The sequence below is a fragment of the Tenrec ecaudatus genome, chromosome X (genome assembly GCF_050624435.1).
Source record: "Tenrec ecaudatus isolate mTenEca1 chromosome X, mTenEca1.hap1, whole genome shotgun sequence".
NCBI classification, from domain to species: domain Eukaryota; kingdom Metazoa; phylum Chordata; class Mammalia; order Afrosoricida; family Tenrecidae; genus Tenrec; species Tenrec ecaudatus.
Genome location: NC_134548.1, coordinates 142979061 through 142999302, shown reverse-complemented (window position 1 = coordinate 142999302; position 20242 = coordinate 142979061). Strand labels below are relative to the sequence as shown.

At 50.2% G+C, this 20242-nt stretch overlaps 1 protein-coding gene across 5 annotated transcripts in view; it reads right to left on the bottom strand.

Annotated features, from left to right (window-relative positions):
- The window catches only part of BCORL1 (BCL6 corepressor like 1), a 77410-nt gene extending 58319 nt beyond the window's left edge, over positions 1-19091 (bottom strand). The window contains exons 1-2 of one of the 5 annotated variants that reach the window (XM_075538637.1): positions 18269-18409; positions 17635-17710 (exon numbers count right to left, since the gene is read on the bottom strand). The gene's annotated coding sequence lies outside the window, so the exon portion shown is untranslated. Of the gene's footprint in view, positions 1-14913; positions 14983-16615; positions 16777-17634; positions 17711-18268; positions 18410-18982 lie in introns of those variants that run through there. The other 4 variants (XM_075538641.1, XM_075538640.1, XM_075538638.1 and 1 more) reach the window with 4 other exon arrangements.
- Between the last annotated feature and the right edge of the window lie 1151 nt (positions 19092-20242).

Sequence of the window (20242 nt, the reverse complement as noted above, 5' to 3'; positions counted from 1 at the left end):
CTATCTAGCTCAGAAGCAACAAAGCCCATACGGAACAAACACACCAGCCTGTGCGATCACAAGGAGTCCAAGGGATCAGGTATCAATAAACAAAAAATCATATCACCGTGAATGAGGGGGAGTGCGGAGTGGGGACCCAAAGCTCATCCGTAAGTAACTGGACATCCTCTTACAGAAGGGTTGTGAGGAGGAGACAAGCCAGTCAGGATGCAGTGTAGGAACGATGAAACATACAACTTTTCTCTAGTTACTAAAGGCTCCCCGCCCCCAATTATCATGATCCCAATTCTACCTTACAAATCTGGCTAGACCAGAGGATGTACAGTGGCACAGATAGGAACTGGAAACACAGGGAATCCAGGAGGGATGATTCCTTCAGGAACTGTGGTGAGACTGGCGATACCAGGAGGGTTGAGGGAAGGTGGGGTGGAAAGGGGGAACCTATTACAGGGATCTACATGTGGCCTCCTTCCTGGAAAACAGACAATGGAAAAGTGGGTGACGGAGGCATCGGACAGTGTAAGATATGACAAAATAATAATTTATAACTTATCAAGGGTTCATGAGGGATGGGGAGGAGGGAAGGAGAGGGAAAATGAGGACCTGATGTCAAGGGCTTAAGTGGAAAGTAAGTGTTTTGAGAGTGATGAAGGCAACGAATGTACAAATGTGCTGTACACGATTGATGTATGCATGGATTGTGATAAGAGTTGTATGAGCCACTCATAAAATGGTTTTAAAAATTGGTGCTTCTTGACTCTGGCAGCTAGTTATAACAGCTGTCCAGTTCCCTCTTTAGTTGATTAATGGGAAAAATTAAGTATTTCACACTTTTATACCCATACGAGAGTCGTGATTTTACCTTTTTCTGAAACTTATCTTTTGAACGTTATTAAGATGGTTAAGCAGGAGAGAGCTGAGGCTTACTCCCGGATAGAGTTTCCATCTCGGAAACCCACAGGGGCAGTTCTACCCTGTCATAGAGGGTCGGTAGCAGTCAGAATGGATTCAATGGCTGTGAGTTTAGAGTTTAGTTTGGTTGCTAACCAACAGTTGCCTTTATGGGAAAAAGGCACAGGCAGGGAGCACTGGGCCAAGCGGTCTACACAAGGCGGCAAGATGGGTCTTCCCAGACCAGAGAGGAAGCCAGAGGAACTTCCAGAGAAGCACCAGAAAACAAAGGTTCTCAGTAGTACAGGAAGGGAAGAGGCCAAGATGGCTAGCATGCACCATGGTGTCTCAAGCCAGAATCAATGAGGTGCTGATTCCACCCATAGATTCCGAGATCCCAGCCCCAGAGATTCTGATTCAGGAGAACTTTTATCAGGTTTTGGTGTATCGTGTTCAATTGAACTACGAAGTACTTTCCTAGGAAAGGTGAGCAAAAGGACAAGCCTTTTTACTTGATTGACTGCACTGGTGCACACGGTTGTACTCAGTCTTTGCTTTTGCTTGTGTGTGTAATCTCTGTGTGTCTGTTTCTCGGATGGGAACCATCCCATCAAAAGCAGAGAGGTTCCTAAAAGTAACTTGGAAAACACCTGATAATCCCAAATGGCCCAGGAAGTACAATCCTAGGATTTTAAATACCTCAAAGGCTTTACCCAGATGTCGCAGCCATCTAACTGTTAAGAAATGAACAGCTGCATAGGTCAAGAACTAAATGTTGGCCACCATTCAGAAGCCAGTGGGACCACTGTGAGCTAGCCCCTTCCCCCCTTGGTGGGGAGGAGCGAGGGACGGCTCAAAATAAATGTTCAACTCCTGGGGAGTGGGGGACAAAGGAGAGGGCAAATGCTGGAAGAGAACTCAGCACACAAGTCCCTTTGAGCTCTAAGAGGCACATGCATACAGAAAGAGAAGGATGCCCGAGAGCCAGGGCAATTAATTCAACTAGTGGACAGTCAGCCACCAGCAGCAGAGGGTAGATAGTCAGGCACGTGGAACAGGGGAAGCTGAAAAGAGAAAGGCTAATCAGAGCCTGGTAACTAGAAAATTGTGAAGAGGGATTGAAGCAGAGGGTGAGCGTGTAGTAGAAGAAAAATCATCCTAAAGCTGAGACCTGAAAAAAAAGTGGGGGGAGGAAGAGGGAGAATATTCTAGAAGATAAAGGCAGGTGTGAACGGCACAAAAGAGAAACCTATGGAGTTTAACAACCAAAAGGGGAAAAACCGTGAAATAGGGGAACCTGGGCTATTTCACCATCGTGGGCCAAACTGAAACCCTTTGGGGAAGCAGTGACAAGACAGACATTTTAGAACAGTTTAAAGAGAAAAAAAAGTTTAAAGAGAATGTGTTATCAAAAGGGGAAGAGCAATGCCACACCAGAGCCAAAGTCTGGGGAAGAGGGAGTTAGGAATAGAGGATGGGCTGGACTGAATCTCAAAGAAGAGCTGACAGAAAGGCTAAGGATGTGCTTGGGGTTTTTTTGGCTTGAAATAAAGATTCCCCAACAAGCAGATTTCACAATGGCCAGCAAATGCGTGGTCATCGTGCATATGAGGAAGGGGAGGACATGGATGGAGGTGAGAGACAATCAATCTGACAGATGACTTTGACTCAGCTAGGCACAGCATTTGGAAGTGTTTAAACTTGAAATGAAACTGACCAGACTGGGCGATTGTTCAGTTGACAAGTTCTCCAGAAGCCTGTAGTTCTCTCAGGAGTGAAGACCCCTTCACAAACAGAGCAAATAGAGATGCCAATATCTGAGGCTCTAACTAGAGCTGCTATATATTGCAGGACACCTGCCCTTCCCTTCCTGGTTGGATTTCACCATCGAGACAGCAAATTAAGAACCCAAGATGGAGAGATCCTGAACAAATGAAATCTGGTGCTGCTTCCCTAAGCCTCTTTTGTTTCATACTGTCTGGTAACCTGGGAGCCATAGGACTTAAATATGAAAGAACTAGAAAATAGGCATTTTGAAACTTGGCCCTGAATCTAGCCTCAAAAGGATAGGCATGGCCAGTCTTGGATCAGGAGGGTTGGATCAGTAATGACTAATAGAAACACACACAAACTTTAGCACCTATTATACCAATAGAAAAGCAGAATTCTGACTAAAGGCCCCATGTGATAGAATCATTCACATTCAAACGCCACACATACAAGAAAGAGAGGTCACCCCATTGTCCCACCTTGGAAGAAGGCAGCATCTAATAAACAGTGTCCTGGTACCAAAAATAACCTTTTCAAGGGGTTCCATAGGATCAACAAACCTAGGGTGCTGAAAGACAAAGTCCAAGCTGCACTGAAGGACAACAGCTACAAACAAGGTTCCAGGAACTGGTAAAATAAAAATTGAGATGTTTCAAACAAATGAATGCAATGCTGGAGGTGCTCACTCATCTGGCCAAGTGACTGGAAGAGATCCATATGCATGCCCCCTCCAAATAAAGGTGATCCAACAGAACGCAGAAATTATTATACTGTATAATCAATATCATATGCAAGTAAAATATTGTTGAAGATCATTCAAAAGTGGTTGCAGCAGTACTTCAACGGGGAGTTGCCAGAAATCCAAGCTGGATTCAGAAGAGGACTTAGAATGAGGAATATCATTGCTGTTGTCAGATGACCTTGGCTGAAAACAGAGAATACAAGAAAGGTTTTGCCTGAGTTTCACTCACTATGCAAAGGCACTAGACTCTAGAGGTTTACAAAGAATGGGAATACCAGAACACTGAACTATGCTCATATGGAACCTGTACATATAGACGAACAGGAAGTTATCTGAACAAAGCAGGGAGATATTGTGTGATTTGAAATCCAGAAAGGTGTGCATTACAGTTGTATCCTTTCACCATACTTCTTCAATCTGTATGCTGAGCAGGTGATCTGAGGAGCTGGACTATCTGAAGAATGTGGCATCAGCAGTGGAGGGGAACTCATTAGCCGGCAATATGCAGATGATACAACCTTGCTTGTTGAGAATGAAGACTTGAAGCATTCCTGATGTAAATGGACTACGAGCTTCAGTATGGATTACACCACAACATCAGCAAAGTAAACGTCCTTAAGTGACTCAATAAGCAACATCATGATAAATAGAAAATAATTTCAATTCACTTGGGTCCACGATGAACACTCCTGGAAGCAGCGGCCAAGAAATCAAACAACATATTGCATTGGGCAAATCTGCTGCAAAAGACCTCTTTAGAGTGTTGATGTCACTTTGAGGGTTAAAGTGAGCCTGACCCAAGCCATGGTATTTTCTATTGATCCATAAGTATAGGCAACCTAACCAAGGATAAGACTGAAGAATAATGGATAGCTTTGGATCATGATGCTGGTGAAGAATTTTAATACACCATAGACTTCCAGAAGAATAAGGAAGCCTGGCGATATTGTGGCTTAGGCATTCTGATGCTAACTACAAGGTTGGTGGTTCAAACCCACCAACCATCCCCCAGGAGACAGATGAGGTTGTCTGTTCTAACAATTCACAGCACTGGAAACCCTCTATAGGGTGGCTATGAGTCAGAATTGATTTGATTACAGTAGGTTTGGTGGTTTGAAGCCAGAACATGAACAGATCTTTTAGAAGAAGTAGAGTCTGAAATTCTCCTTAGAAACAAGGCTAACAAGAGACTTCCTCTCATATACTATGAACATGTTATCAGAAGGGACCAGTGCCTGGAGCAGGATATCATGCTTGGTAAAGAAGAGGGTCAGCAAAAAAAGAGGAAGAGCCTCAATGAAATGGAGTGTGAGAGCTGCCACATAATAATAGATGTGAGGATGATGTAGGAACAGGCCAGTGTTGCTGTGAGTTGGAACTGACTTGAAGCACCCAACAGCAGCAGCAGTGGCAGCAAAGACATCAGCAAAGAGATCCAAGAGACCACTGAAATTGAGATCATCAAGCCAAAGTGAAAAGGCCATGATTTCCGCCCACTGGAGTGTCTTTTTGAATAAGTCAGAACTTCTCAAAATCATTGTTTTCAAAAGGACAAATTACACAGATCCAACCAGGATACTTTTACCTTGCTTTCCCTATGGTGCTACAGTGTGCTGAGGGGTCGGGCTGCTAATTGCAAGTTGGTAATTCAAACCCACCTGTTGCTCCCAAGGGAGAACAATGAGGCTGTCCTCATAAAGATTCACAGCCTTGGAAACCCTGAGGAGCAGTTAGTTCTATCTATCCAATAGTGTCCTTATGAATAGGAATTCACTCGACGGCAGTGGGTTTGCTTTGGTTTGGTTCAGATATGGAATTCCCACTACAGGTTTTACCCTCCTTGTCTCTCTGCCTCTATCCATATATGCTCAACAGGAGACTAACCTTCCTGGTTTCCTACCTAATCAGATTACTCCCTGCCCCCACTCCCAGTGAGGGTCTCATCAAAACTGTTCTTATTTAATAATTTCTCATATAAAGCTAATCTAATATTCTCTGAAGGCTTTCCCCAAATACTGGCATTCCCTAGTCTTCCGCACCATTAACAACACATTAACCACTCCTTCACACCGAATAGTCCCACATGTATACCTCAGTCATGAGACTTTGCCTCCCTTCACGCAAAATGGGCTCATCTACCACCATACACAGACACACACACGGAAATAATCTGTCAGATAATTTTTAAGAGGAAGGGTCCTTTAAGCTGTGCCCAACCTTCTGCCTAACAAAAAAACTATTTCAATATGTTATAGTTTCTGTTTAAGGAGCCCTAGTGGTGTAGTGGGTTACACATTGGGTTACTAGCTGCAAGGTCAGCAGTTCGAATCCACCAGCCACTCTGAAGGTCAACTATGAAGCTGCCTACTCCTGTAAAGAGGTAGTCTTTCAGAAACCCATAAAGACAGTTCTGTCCTGACCAATATGAGTCGGAATGACAATGAGAATGAAAGTGAGAGAGTGAGAGAGAAAGGGATTGTTTGTTTTTTGTGTGTGTTCCTATTCAAATATTTCCACTGGTCAGATAAATGAATTTCGGGATTTAGGAGCAAGGCGAAGACGGTGGTCTGCCCCTGGCTACAGCATAAGCACCTTCATAGACTCCTTTGGTTCTTCCACGTTTAACAAATCGTGCCTATAAACACTAATGAGACTGAATACAAAGGAATGTTAACTGTTTGGTAAACCTGTGAGAACTGACTCATTCAAATGAAGGCAGGTAGCTTCAAAGAAGCCACCCCAGAGACTGGACATGTATCTCAATGTTTTGCCGTCTCTCTGCAGTTCCTTTAGGACAGTTATCAGTCAAACACGGGCCACACCCTTTTCAATCTCCTCACTAGTCCTGAAGTTCCATCTTTGAAGGACCGATCTGAGGCTGAGAAACTGCCCCAATGCCTTCCAAATCATCAAGTCAAAGACCAGCGTACCCTGGGAAAGTGAAGTACCAACGATAGTGGAAAGACATGGGGAGCACTTCCAGGGCCCAATTTGCCATCACTTCAGTCTATTTCACTATGTCCACCTCACTCCATCATTTATAAAACAGGGATAAACTAGCCCCTGCCTAAAATATGGGTTCCCGGCCAGTGCAAACTATCAATGCATGTAGGTACTAAGTGAAAAGTTGTTCAAGTTCACCCAGAGGCATCTCGGAAGGCCTGGAGATCTACTATCGAAAATCTAGCCACTGGAACACAGTTCTACTGTGACACATAAGATTCAAAATCTACTCGAATTGATGCGACCCCACTGGACAGGGTAGAAATTTGCCTGTGAGTTTCTGAAACTGTAACTGTTTATGGGAGTAGAAAGCACTGCCTTTCTGTCCTGAAGCACCGGGTGGTATCAAACTGTGGCCCACGGCATAACCAATACACCACTAGGGCTCCTCTAATGACCTAAAATTGAGACTAGCAGTAAGTACTTGAAAGGGCCAAAGGTAATACAAACAATGAAGTAGGCTATTAAGATCTGCCGGTAACATTCAACTTATATCCCATGCCCCCAGGTACTTTTAACACAGCCAAGTGGAAACTTTTCCTTATTATTCAACTAGTACTGACTTTCATTTCACTCTTTGTAAGGAAAACACCTCACCAATGCTTTATACCAGAGACCTGGGCTCTGGAGCCAATATTTTTGTACAGCTTCTAGGTGGCATGACTCTCAAGGAAAGCCGAACAATGATCTTCCTAGGCAATTAATTTCCTTCACTCCTAAGGAAATGCAGCCGTCTTGTTCAAAATGCAACGGCATCTCAACACGTCACCCTGAGGAACTCGGTTCATTTTTGGAGCACTCCGAATTTGTTGCTAGATCAAAAGGAAGAGTTTGCTCTTCTACGTCTTCAACAAGACCCCAGGAAATAGTTATAGAGTGCCATTTAGGGCGACAGAAGACTAACTCCTGGTTTCCTCACATCGCTATGTCCCTGCCATGCACTGTGATGCTGCATTCTCATGTTGCCATTTCATCAACTTTCTGAAGCCCCTTTGTGTTAAGTACCACAAGTAATGACATAAAATCAAACCCAAATTCATTGTCAAGGAGTCCATTCCAACTCACAGTGACCCTTACAGAGGTTTTTGAGACTGTAAATCTTTACAAGAGCATATGGCCTCGCTTTCCCTGCAGGGCAGCTGCTGGGTTTGAACCACCAATCGTGGTGCTAGTAGCCCAATGCCTGACTCACAGTGCCACCAAGGCTCCTTATAAGTGATCTAGAGATGACATAAGGTATACAGGAATATGTGTATAGGTGATATGTGGGTGAGTAAGAAACGTATTGCTACTATAGCTCCAGTTCATACCTGCATAGGCTTATTCCAAACAAAATGTGTTTTAAACATGTCTCTGTCATCAGTGAATGGCTGCAGACATGCTCTCTCAGTAATGCACTTGTCTTAATCTCCTTAGGGTACTTTTGAAAACTCAGAACCCATTGACATCGAGTTGATGCACACTCACAGCAACCCTACAGGACAGGGTAGAACTTGCCCCTGTGAGTTTCCGAACCTGTAACAGTTTATGGGAGGTAAAATCCCCTGTCTTTTTCCCACCGAGTGACCGGTGGTTTCGAACTACTAACCCTGTGAATCCCAGCCCAACCCATAACCACTATGCCACCAGGGTTCCCCTGCCTTCAAAAGAGGTTCAGTCAAAACAGTGGCTTCTGCTGGGCCAGTTAAATTCAAGGCAGAGAGAGTAGCTCAGGTGCTTATGTGACTGTTTTGGGAGGATTCTAACGGGGTCTTCTTGGTAAGATTTTCTTAAAAGACAGGGAAATTATGGGAGTTTGTTAGGAAGAAGTGTGAAGAAAATTGAAAACTATTGGTAAGAAAAAGGGCAGGCCCTGTATAACCAAGAAAACGTATATTTTTTTAAATTGGTGTATGTATATTTGTACATTCTCAACAACAAATGAAAATATAATTATACATAATTTATTCTGAATAAACTTATGGCTGATCTTCAAAAAAGAAAAGAAAAAGGGCAGGAAAGGTAGGCCGGATTTTTTCCCATCATACTCTTTCTTTGAGGGCAGTAAAAGCTCTCTTGTGAAAATTTCTTTAGGAAACATTACCCCTTCTTCCCTATAACCTTGATTCTGTCCCTTTCAGACCTCTTTTTGTCCTAAATCTCAAAGTACGTTTAAAAGGAACTCAATTTGAGCCTTGTGAGGATGCCCAAGCTGCAGCTTTGACGTGACATAAATGGAAGAGTGGGGAAGTCTTCAAGGAAGAGCTAAACAGATGGAAAAACCACTGGCAGAAGTGGATACACCTAGAGGGAGGAGACGTGGAAAAAGAGTTGCTTCATATTTTGATATTTTTTTGTTCAATAAAAGCTTCTCTGCTTTTGAAGCACTACCTTTTTACTTACCTCTTGTATGCAAATACTATGCCATCTCATCTAAGGGGACTTGAATGTCCCAGGATTTTGGTATTCCCAGGGGAGCCTAGAAGGAATCTCTAGTAAATGACAAGGGACTTGTGACTGTGCCACATTCATGATATGCAAATTGTCATCCAAAGAGCATTCCTCCATGCCTAATTTGTTTCCCTGAAGTCTCCTGGATTGTATATGCACAGACCAATATGTGGCAAGGCCTTTATTAGGTTATTTTTGTATTCTCTCACCCTAGCTCCAGCCATGTGCTTAACTTGGAAATACAGAAATATATAACCTAATAATGGCCTCTCCACATAGCAGTGCATATGTGTTTGTTCAGCTATGTGTATGTATATGTATGCTGTTGTTTTGTTGTTAAGTAGTGCCAAGTTGATTCCAGTTCATAGCAGCCCTACGGGCCAGGATAGAACTGCCCCACAGGGTTCTCTGTGTTGTAATCTTTGTATGAACAGGTACCCAGGTCTTTCTCCCGTTGAACTTATGGGTGGGTTTCAAACCACCAACTTTTCGAGCATATAACCATTGTGTTTCCAGGGTTCCTTAATAGGTCACAGAATTTCAAAACCTTCGCCCCTGACTCAAATGGTTGTCAGTTTCTTAAGTCCCTCAAGATGAGAAAGACTATTTGCTTGGTTTTTCCCAGTCCCCTCCCATTAGTGTCTACCACGAGGCTAGGCACATGATATAGAGGCTAGGAACTGTTCTTGCAAAATTATTGAACTCCAATCTATGCCACACAGAAATGGAGGATGCAAATGGAAAAAAAATGATTAGAGCAAGGGGTTCCTTTTCTTTCGCTTTCGCTTCTTTCCATCCACAAGATCGCTGGGATCACCTAAAATGGACCTGGGGCAAATAATGGTCAAATCTGCTTCCAATGAGCTGAGTAGGGTTTAGCCACAGCTCATTTCAAAACCCGCTGGGGGAGAAGGCAAGCAGAGAAGAATAAGGCATTTCCAAAGTCAAACAGATTCTTCATTTGGGAACTGAGCTACCATTTTAGATTAGCCTGCCATCCGTCTCTCCCACCAATGGCTCAGCAGAAGCCACTGCCATCCAAGTTTGCTGCTGAGAAGGGAGTCTAGTGGACATGTCATTTCTCCCTGCTCCCAAGTTTGGTTTGAGTACGCCCAAGCAATTTGAGATACTGTGATTCTCTCCCATTCAACTGTTGAACAAATCCTAGTCATAGGACCAGACCAGCTAGCTACCAGTTTTTATAGCATGTCCAGATGTCACAGACAGCTGGTAAGCCCAGCCAGTCATAAACACACCAGCCCTATTCAGAAAGCAATAGTTTCAAAAATGGTTCATCCAAGTAACTCAACTGGGGTAATTTTTAAAGTAGAAACAGAAATTCCACCCCACCCCCCAAGTTCCAATGGCATAGACCTCCTAAAGTTCATGCTACGGAATATCAAACATAGCTGTTAAAGAAGCTGCCACTTCCACCTCAAAGGTGGATGCAATTGTGCAGCAAGATAAGCCCAGATCTTTCTTCCTATCACATTGGCGATACCAAATAAGAACTCATACAACAGGAATGTGGAGCAAGTGCACAGACAATAATCAGGGAGGGAGCCTCAGGAGCTATTGGTAGCTTTCACTCAGCCATCAAAGTGACCAGAACATAATATACAAGGTAACTGCCACAAGACACAAGGCTGAATAAAAACATTCTGATTAGAATTATAATGTGGTACTTGTTAGTTGCTGGGGAGTCCATTCTCAGTGTTAGAGAACTGAGCTATTCCAGAAGGTTTCCTGGCTGTCAAAGTAACCAGAAGATGATTTTGCTGGGTGGGTTTCAACTGCCAATCTTTCAGGGAGCACAAGCCATTTGGTTAGGTGCTGTTTCTTGGGCACCTACTATGTGCTTGGGGCTCCACTTGTATCAAGGTTTAATACCCATTAAACCCATCCAGCTGCTCTGCAGAAGAAAGGCCTGGTGATCTACTTCCATAAAAATTACAGCCAAAACAACTATATGGGATATCTCTACTCTAAGTACAGGGTCACTCAACCACAATGACAACTATGAGCTTGGCACTATCCATATATGATTGTGTGGGTACCTCAGAACCCCAAGAGATTGCAATCATCTCCATTTCAGAGATGAGTAAACTAAGGCACAAGAAAGTTAAGTGACTTGCCTCATGCTACACAGCTACGAGGCAGAAAGTTGAGGACTCTAGCCTAAGATCTGGTTATCTCTACAAACTTCCAGGTGGCAAGATACTGACCTGTCCATGGTACAACCAAGTCAACCGGAGTAAAGCCCAGTCATAATAGAACACCTACCTAATCATCTCAGGCACCGAGACGGGGACATAGAAAAGCTACACTGCTCTCCTTGCCCCCTAATACCAGCACTATAGCAAAACTCAACTGTACCCTTAAATGATACAAACACGATGATTTCTAGACATACCTTAGCGATGAGGTAGCCAAGTTTTGTTTCTTAGCCGGCAGTGGGTCGAGAAGCCGAAACACAAAGCTTTGCCTGCCTCTCAGTACTCTTCACACATGCTTAACTAAGGTCTTCTGAAGAGCCAAATGAAGACATGCCCTGCCTCTTGTACTTGGGTGTATGTTTCTGAAAAGGACATTTTACAAATAATACATCATCTCTTCAGATTCATCACAATTCAATGACCAGATAAAATATAACCTTGACATACAGCCTTGCAGCTGCTTTGTAAAAACAGTACCCACTTTTTAATGTTTTATGGGGAAAGGGTCGCTTCTGCCTTAGAGAAAAAGAGACCAATCGGCGTATTTGAAGTATGAGGCTAGAAACACAAGAGTGAATTTCAACTTCAGTTCACCAAAGCAAGTTTTCATCCAAAAAGACTGAGTTTAAATTATGAGCCATAGGAAAGGGTCACAGCTGGAAGGGGACTCATTGGAAAGAGGACAAGCTCTACAATAGCTTAGAGATGGTCATTCAAAATAGGCATGAATAAAACTTAGTTCACAGATGAGGTTATATAAAATACATCCTCATGGTAGACTATTACCTACCTTTTCGACCATCTTGACAAACATTCTGGCAAGCATCAGCTCATACCAAATTTGAACTCCAGCATAGAAAATGTCCTTTTGGAAACCACTAAGGTCTACTGGGGTCTTCCCTGCCCATACATAATCATCTGTGGCTTCCTTCACCACCTTTCCCAATCTATTTTATCCTAACAACCTCTACTTTCCCAGAATGCTTTGTGCTCTACTCTAGTCACCCACCACAGCCTCCTTCTCTCTGAATCCTGAATGCTGGTTGGCCCTGGGAAACAGCTCTTCCCTGTAGCTGCTCCATCCCACTCAAAGCTTAGCCTAGTAGAATTAATGCACTCCATGGCTTGATTTTAGATGCTGTCTTGTTGACCTCCTGATTAGAGCCCTTTCCAGGCTCCCATCGCACTTGCTAATCCTGGCTTAGGACCCCCATGCCACACGCTACTCTTCTTTATCCTGCTTTGCACTGGACTTCCCACACCACTCCCTATCTTGGATCTCTCCCATTTGCACACGGACAAAACTGGTGCATTCCCACCTTCTCCTTCTTTAGGGACAGCAGGGCCCTTCCCTATCTGCTAGTCTTCACTTTCATCTAGATTTTCCAGTGCAAGCTTAATCCCAGATCTGTGCAGACTTCTGCTTCCTTGCTTCTACCGAAGACAAGTGTTCCCTTCTACAGCAGCAGCTCCAAATGTAAAATGTAACTTTGAGTAAAATGTCTTCAGTCCTTGGCTTTTTCATTCTCTCTCTGTTTTTTTAACCTGTAAGTTCTAATGGGATACATATAGTTATATTTCTTCCTAAGTGCCAGTTTCCTTCCAACCCTATTTTTACCCAAGCTCTGCTTTATCTCTTGCTCCCTTCCTTAGTGATTCTAACTCCAAAGTGTAGCAAAACAAAGTTCCTTCAAACTTCATTTTGTAAAACATTATCCTAAAAATCTCGAAGTTCTACTTCTTCTTTACTTGGTCCCAACACAGGCCTGTGATTGCCCACCCTTCCTCTCCATCACTGCTCAGCCAGCTCTCTCCCTGACTTCTCTCTCTGCTTTTGCTCTAGTATTCAAGTCATTTCCTCCCGTAATTCTGTTCCCCCAAGAGAAGCCCATCTAGATCAAGGATGTGAGAAGCCCCTCTACACCCATTAACAACATTTCTCCCTCCCTCCTCTTCGGTGAGTTCATACAGAGTCCCTGAATGGCCCAAATAGCCAAGGACTCAACTATGAGCCAACCTACTCAGAGGTGCCTCTGAAGACAGACCTGGAGATGTGTCTCTGCAAATGGCTTGCCCAGGCAGAATTCTCTGCAGTGCAGATTTAAGGTGACACTCATGGTGTGTCCATGAATGGCAATCAACTCAATGGCAATTAACACCAGTTCGATGAACCACATTATGAATCAAGCAAAGAAACACCTGGAGAGACCCCTTTTGCCTCTCAAGAAAGTCCCATGCCATGGAGCAAGAAATAGCTCTTTCCCTTTCTCCCCTCCCTTTTCCTGGCAAATCAAAATGACCCATCCACATGAGTGCCTTTGGTGCAGCTGTCCTTCTCTTCTGCAACTCCCCTTCAACTCTGCCCAATTCAGACTCCAACAGCAGCGCTTCTGAGGCTTTTAGCTTTCCTCTGCCCCATCTCAACCATTTGCCTAGTCCTCTTAACCCAAATAATAGCCACCACCCTCTACCTACCAACCTACCTGCACACACACACCTTTCCTCCGCCAATAGCTTACTGAATCTAATTCTTCTATTTGTAAGGCTCTGTGCCCCTCATCCCCACACCCACCCCAAGGGCATCTGCCTCAGTTGCCCTATCCAAAAATGGGTCTGCCTGTCCACAGTCACAAGGCTTAATCAAGATTGCCATGTCCCTCCTAAAGTCTGTCGACCTGCCAAGTCTCCAAACGTGACTCATGGAACCCCTCTGCTCCTCCTAGCTTCCCAAGTCATTCCTACTAATCTGGAGTGCCCATCACAATTTTCTAGGTTCTTCTGCAACCTTTTGCTCTCCTTTGAGATCCTGGGTGGTTCTTAGGATTGTTACCCCACCTGATAGCCGACGGAACCCTTCAAGTTCCCTTTCTACATTCCTTCGTCTTCAGAACCACATGATAATTTCATCTTCCAATGTGAGCACCCTTAGACCCCCAAACATGCAACCTGGCATCCCCCCATGACAAACATTCCTCAGTTCCAACATTCAAGGAAAGGACAAACAGAACTAGATAATCTTTAATGTCTCTCCCAAGCCTGGAATTTTATTATCTACCTAATCCACTCCCAACCCCAAATGCACCCCTTGTTCACTTCCCCATAGAAATATCTCCCCTTCCTGTCATTGAAGAATTGCTAAGTTGAAGAGAGCCTTTTAGTTAGTCCAGTAGAACGACGACGTACAACTACACCCCCAGAAGTAGCACCATGGCTTTCTACAACTGTCCTCCACCCCTATGCCATGGAGAAGCCCCTCCCCCCAAAAAAACTGCCTTGAGGTTCTGGCTGTGTCACTAAGTTACCAGGGCCCCCCTCCCACATTCCTGGAAAGCGTCCCTAAACCCCAGGACTTGAGGAGGTCTCGCCAAGGGACAGCTGTCCTTCGTGTCGACGCTAGAATACACCAGGAATGAGTAAGTCTCACCACGTCCACAGTTTCTAACAGCCACCACTGAACATTTCAAAACAATAAAACAAAACAACAAAAAAGGAGAGTGCCACTGGGGGCAGGGGGAGGGACGACTGAACCAAATAACCCCCCCCCCACTGGCCTGTGCTGCCACTCCCCCCGTTGGCCACAGGCTGGCCTCCTGCTTTGCTCCTAGACCACAGCTTTGCCCAACACCACGGTCTCCAGAACCTCCTTAACTCGAAATCCCCAAGCTGAGGTGCGGCCGGCTCCTCCCAGTCTTGCCCCGGACGTCCCTCTGGCCCAGCCTTCCTCTCCGCGGGACCCCGCCAAAGAGGGCCCCCTTCGGCGCCCAGCTCACCACCCCGGTCCTCCCCAGACCCCCCTGCAGGACTCCATCCCGAAACAGAACCTCAACGCACAGAGCCCACGAGGCCCGTCGCGGGACCCACCTCCCTTCCTTCTCCCAGAACCTCGTCCTCCATGCACCCGGCCCCCGGGGCTCCTCGTCGTCGTCGTCGTCCGGGCTCGCACCGCCCCCCGTCGGGGCTCCACCCCCCCCGCCTGCCTCCGCCCCCCCCCCAGCTACCCCCTCCCCACTGCGCGCCGCCGGCGCCCTCTGCCCCGGCACGGGACTCCCTTTGGCCTCCGTTCCCCGCCCAGAAGCGGCGGCGGCGACGGCGGCCACGGCTGCGGCGGCCCCAGCAGGAGCAGCAGCGGCAGCGGCGGCGGCGGCGGCGGCGGCAGCGCCGCCCCGGCCCCGCCCCGCGCCCGCCGGAGCCCCACGCCCCGCCCGCCCGCCGCCGCCGGACTGCTCCCCCCACCCCAAGCCCACCGCCGAGCCCCCCTACGCCCCAGCCGGGATCCGCTCAAATCCAGCTCCGCGGGGCCTGCTGTCCGTTCTGCACGCCCCTTAGGACCCGGGAAGAGGAAAGCCCTGGGTTCGCGGCCATCCCTTTCCCTCTTTCTACCAGGGTTGGGGAATTGCCCCTGATCCCCAAACCCGGCCCCGTAACCGGAGCCTCTCTCCTCCCAGCCTTAGGCTCCGCTCGCAGACCCCGTGCCTCCAGGCCTGGCGCGAAGCGGGTGGAGGGTTTACATGCCGGCTTCCCCCGTGGCTGGCCAGAGCTAGGGTGAATTGCCCCCGATCGTAGCCTCCTGCCCTGTAAGCCCCCTCCCCACAGCGCCTGGCCCGGCGGCTCCAGCCCCTGGAGCGAGGGCAGCAGAGCCAGGGCACTCCGAAGTCATCCCCCGCCTTTTTTCCAGGGACTAGGCTAATTGCCCCTGCCCCCATCACAGCACTCCCACTCCCGAACCCAGGCCCCGCCGCCACCTAGGGGTCCCCCTTACCCTATGGTTCCAGCACCCCAGCACCAGGAGAAAACAGCCCTCAAGTGCACCCGTCGCACCTCCCCTCTGAGGTTAGAGGGTATTTTCTCCCGGTCTGTTCAAGACTTCATCGCGGACACCCCCACCCCACCCCCCAAAATATCAAACCCTTTTTCGCTCTGCTCTGCTAGCCAGCCTCCCTTAGGGTCGGCGGGTCCTTGGATCAAGGGTCGGGGGCCAGAGAGTTCAGAAGATCATAGCCCCCACCGCCCTTTCGGAGTGGGGTAATTCCAGTGGTTCCCCCACCTCAGAATCAATTGAACCCCTGGCTTCCATGGAGGCCCCCGCCCAGCCGGGAAGATGACTCTCGAAACGCGGCGAACAAGTCTCACCTGGCTATGGGAGAAGGGGGTGAGGCGAGGGTAGGATAGGGCAAGAATGGGATACGAAGGTGGGAAGTGGAGGGGAGCTGTCCCGAAGGGAGGGGCCAGGACGGCGCGAGCTCCAGGGAGCGCTATGTCCGGGGACAAGAAGAGGACGGCGCCCCTAAGGGGCAGACAGAGCGGCCACTGGACGAAGAAGGGACGGAGCTGAGGGAAGGCTTAAGATAGAAAGAAGAGGGTGGGGAGGGGAGGGGACACGAGAAAGCAGGGGAGTCAAAGGGGTGGTAGGCTTGGAGCAGAAAAAAAAGACGCACCTGTTCCCGGGTCGGTTCCGCGGGGAGGCTCAGGCCGTCACCCGGGCTCCCTCTAACCCCTTCAGAACCGCCACCCGCCTAATACCGCCCCGAGCGGCCGCCCCCCTCCGCCCCTTATCACCACCGACCTCCTTCTCCTCTCTCTCGGCGGCGGCGGCGGTCGGACTCTAGGAACTGAGAGGAAGAAGGGAGGGCTCAGCAAAGCGGAGGAGAGACAGAGCCACACACTGGCAGCAGCCGCGGCAAGCGAACGAGTGAGGGGGAGAGCGGTGTGTGTGTGTGTGTGTGTGTGTGTCTGTGTGTCTGTGTGTGCGAGCGAAAGCCTGGTGGAGTGGGTGCCGGTCGCACGGCTCGACGGGAAGTGGAGTCCGGTCGGGCTTGCGGGCGGTGCCAGCTGCTACTTCGCGGGACTACAACTCCCAGAATGCTGCCAACGCAAGGAGGGGGGAGTGGGGAGGAGGAGGCGAAGGGAGGGAGAGAGCGAGAGAGGGAGGGACGAAAGCTGGGAGCAAGCGGCGGCGAAGGGGGCAGAGCCAAGCAGCCCCGGTGACACTGGGAGGGGAGGGAAGGAGGAGGGGATCGCGGCGAGGACCAAGCGGATTCCGGAGAGGGAGGCAGCAGTAGCTGCAGCAAGCCGGGCAAAGAGCTAGACTCCTGGGAGAGGTGGAGGCGCTCATTCTGAGGGGCTACAAGCGCCCCCACGTCGTCCGTCCCCCCCCACTAACGTCCCTCGAAGCGGGAGGTTGAGGGAGGGAGATGAGCCTGCCTTGGCCAGAGGTTTCTCTCTCTTTCTTGCAACCCTCCACACCTTATGCCCTGACCTGACTTTCTCAGGCCACTGAGCCCGACCCAGTGAGCAAAACCGGAGATCTTCCCCGCCGGGCCGGCCGCACAGAGCACTCGCATTCCGTCCCCTCCTCCCAGGGGCCAGAGGGAGGCTCCCCTTGGACAGGGCGTGACTCCCCCCTTCTCCCCTCCCCCCTCAGGCTTCGCCACCCTCCACCTCCCTCCCCGGAACCCCTCCCCTGAAGCGAGGGCTGGTCTCACTCCCCGCCAAGAAGCGGTGTCCTGAGGGGTGCAGACCCACCCTCTCCCTGTACTGGGCCCTCTACCCACAGGATCCCCTTCTCAGTACTGCCCACCTCACCGAAGTGGGGGCGACCCGAATTGGACTAGTAGCGACTTTCTCTCTGAGACCAGCTGTCCTTCTCCACGCTGCGACCCTGTGGAAAGACGAGGCACTGTAACACTCCCGCCCCTCGCCCCGCCGGGCTCAGATCCCCGTGGAAATGGCTCGCAGGAAAAGGGTTGGTAGTGGAAGTGAGTAGGAGGTGAATCCCAAAGCTCAAACCCCAACTCAGGCGTGAAAATCCAGGGATTTGTCCTTTTCCCTAAAAGTCATCAAATTGCTTGGGGGGGGCAGGGGGAGTAGATTAGTTAAACCCTAATGTCCACGCGAGTCGAAGCGACACTACATTGTCAGAATAAGATACGAACTAGGCTGCCTCCGCGGGAGGAAAACTCTGCCTCCCATCATCATGCACCTTCCACTACAGACACCCAAAAGAGTCAGATGGCCTCTAAAAGAGGGGAGGGAGTGGAAGTGCTTGGGGTTGGAAGGCTGAGGCCAGGGATGGTCATCGACCCCCAGGGAGCAGGATCCAGATGTTAAGAGGTGTGGGGGGAGTGCGGGGGGGTGCAGCATAATTGCAGGCGCTGTCTTTGCTCGCTTTTCCTGGAATCGCCGCCCCGAACCCCGTCTAACACTAGGAGTTGCTTACCAGTCAATCCCCTCGCCCCATTTGTGCGCGGAAGGTGGCTGGAGTCCGGGGAACCCGGGCAGAAACTCCGCGGAAGCTGGCCTCCGTCGCTGCCGCGCCACCGCGGGCCTCCCTCCCTCAGCTCGCGGCCCCGCCGATCTACCTTCGTCCCCGGCCGAGGCCAGACCCCGTTCGCAACTCCACGCCCCTACTCCACCCCCGGCTCCCCTCCCCGCGCCGCCCGCCGGTCCGGCCCAGCCCTCGCGCCGCCCCGCCCTACCGCTGGGTCCGGAGCCCAGCAAGTGCCCCGAACTCGCCCCCCGCCCCCACGCCCAGGCCAGCCCGCCGGGCCTGCTTCCCTCTCGCGCGCCCCACCCCCGAACCCACGTCCTACTTCGCCGCCCAACTCGGCCCCGGCCCGGTTCGGCCCGAGCCCAGGCCACTCTTGTCCCAGGTTCGGTCCAGCGTGCAGCTACCCACCCCGCCCTTGCCTGGGTGCCGGCCTGGCCCGCTGCCGGCGCCAGCCGAGCCGGCCCAGGCGCGAGGTCTCGGTCTGAGTCCCGGCCTCGGTCCGGGCGCCGTTGCCGCGTCTCGCCACGAGGGCTCGGTCCACGCAGGATCCGAACCTGTGCGCTTTGGGGGCAGTGGAGAGCAAGTTTGTTTCTCTCCCCCCGCCCCCGCCCCCGCCGCAGAGCCGCAACGTTCCCCCCCCCGCCCCCAAGGCGCCCCCTTCACCTGGGCAGAGCCCCCAGGCCACTGTCGCAACTTTGCTCTTCTCCACGCCGCTGGGGAACGGGCGACGCGAAAGGAGGGAGGTGGCGGGGAAGGGGGTGCTGAGATCAGGCCGCTGGGCTTGGGCGAGGACACGTGGGGGAGGAGGGGAAGGAGGAGGAGGAAGGGGGGGCGGGCCTGCAGTTCTCGGGGCTCCCCCTGCCAGCCCTGGGGAAGCCGGAACCTCGCCTGGCAGCCGCAGACCCCGCACTGGCCTTGGAGGAAGAGCGGGGCCACCTTCCTTGGCCAGCCCAAGCTCCAGGAAGGTGGGGGGGGGGGGGAGCCCGCGAGCAGCGCCGCTCGGGGTCGGAGAGCGAGCGTTTTCGCTTGTGCTTTATGTGACTCCTTCTCCCCGTTTTAGCCCCTGTGTCTGTGGGTTGGGGGAGCATGGGATAGTGCTCGCCGAGGGGGCGCCCCCCAGGGGCCTCACCCCTCCCCCGATCCTCCACTTCCCCATCCTGGGCGGCCTCGGTGCGTGGCTCTGGAGCTTGGGCACCGAGGCCGCCCGCGGGCGCAGCCCCAGCCGAGGAGCTGCCGAAGTGGGACAGGTGCTGGGGAAGAGAAAATGCCGGGGCTTGCCGCCTCACCTAGTCTCTCCGATGCCGCCCACCCTCCGTGGCAATCTCCTGGGCTGCAAACCCCCAGGGTCGCCCTCCACGCGCAGCCACCTCCACCCCCACCCGGGCAGGGTGGAGGCACAAGGGGGGGGGCGGGAACGGGCACAGATGGGGGAGGGGGACGAAAGGTCTGTTGCAGGCTGCCTAGACTTGGGCCAAAACGGACTCCAAGAGGACTCTATTGCTGCAGACTTTCAGGGGGTTCTGGGATGCCAAAGGGAACCCCTTGACCTTTACCCTTTACCCAAAGGGTTCTCCGTTTGTCCTGCCAGGCCATCCTCCTGGACTGGAGGGCTGAGAAGCTTGCGATCCAAATTGGAACTCTGATGACTTTACATTTAACTCCAGGAGAGAATCTTGCGAAGGAGCTCAAGCTGCCTGCGGACTTGCTTTCAATCTTCAATCTTTGGGTACTTTCTTAGCAGCGCTAACCCCAAGCCTAGGGTGGGGACTTCCTAGACATCTCCTCAGCCAGAAGGGCACTTGGGGAGGTGCCCAACAGGTCCTGGAGGGTTCCGTGTTTTGGAAACAGAATGAAAAATGAATAGCAGGATTTTTTTTGGGGGGGGAGGGTATCTTCATCTGTGGATATATCGATGTTATTATA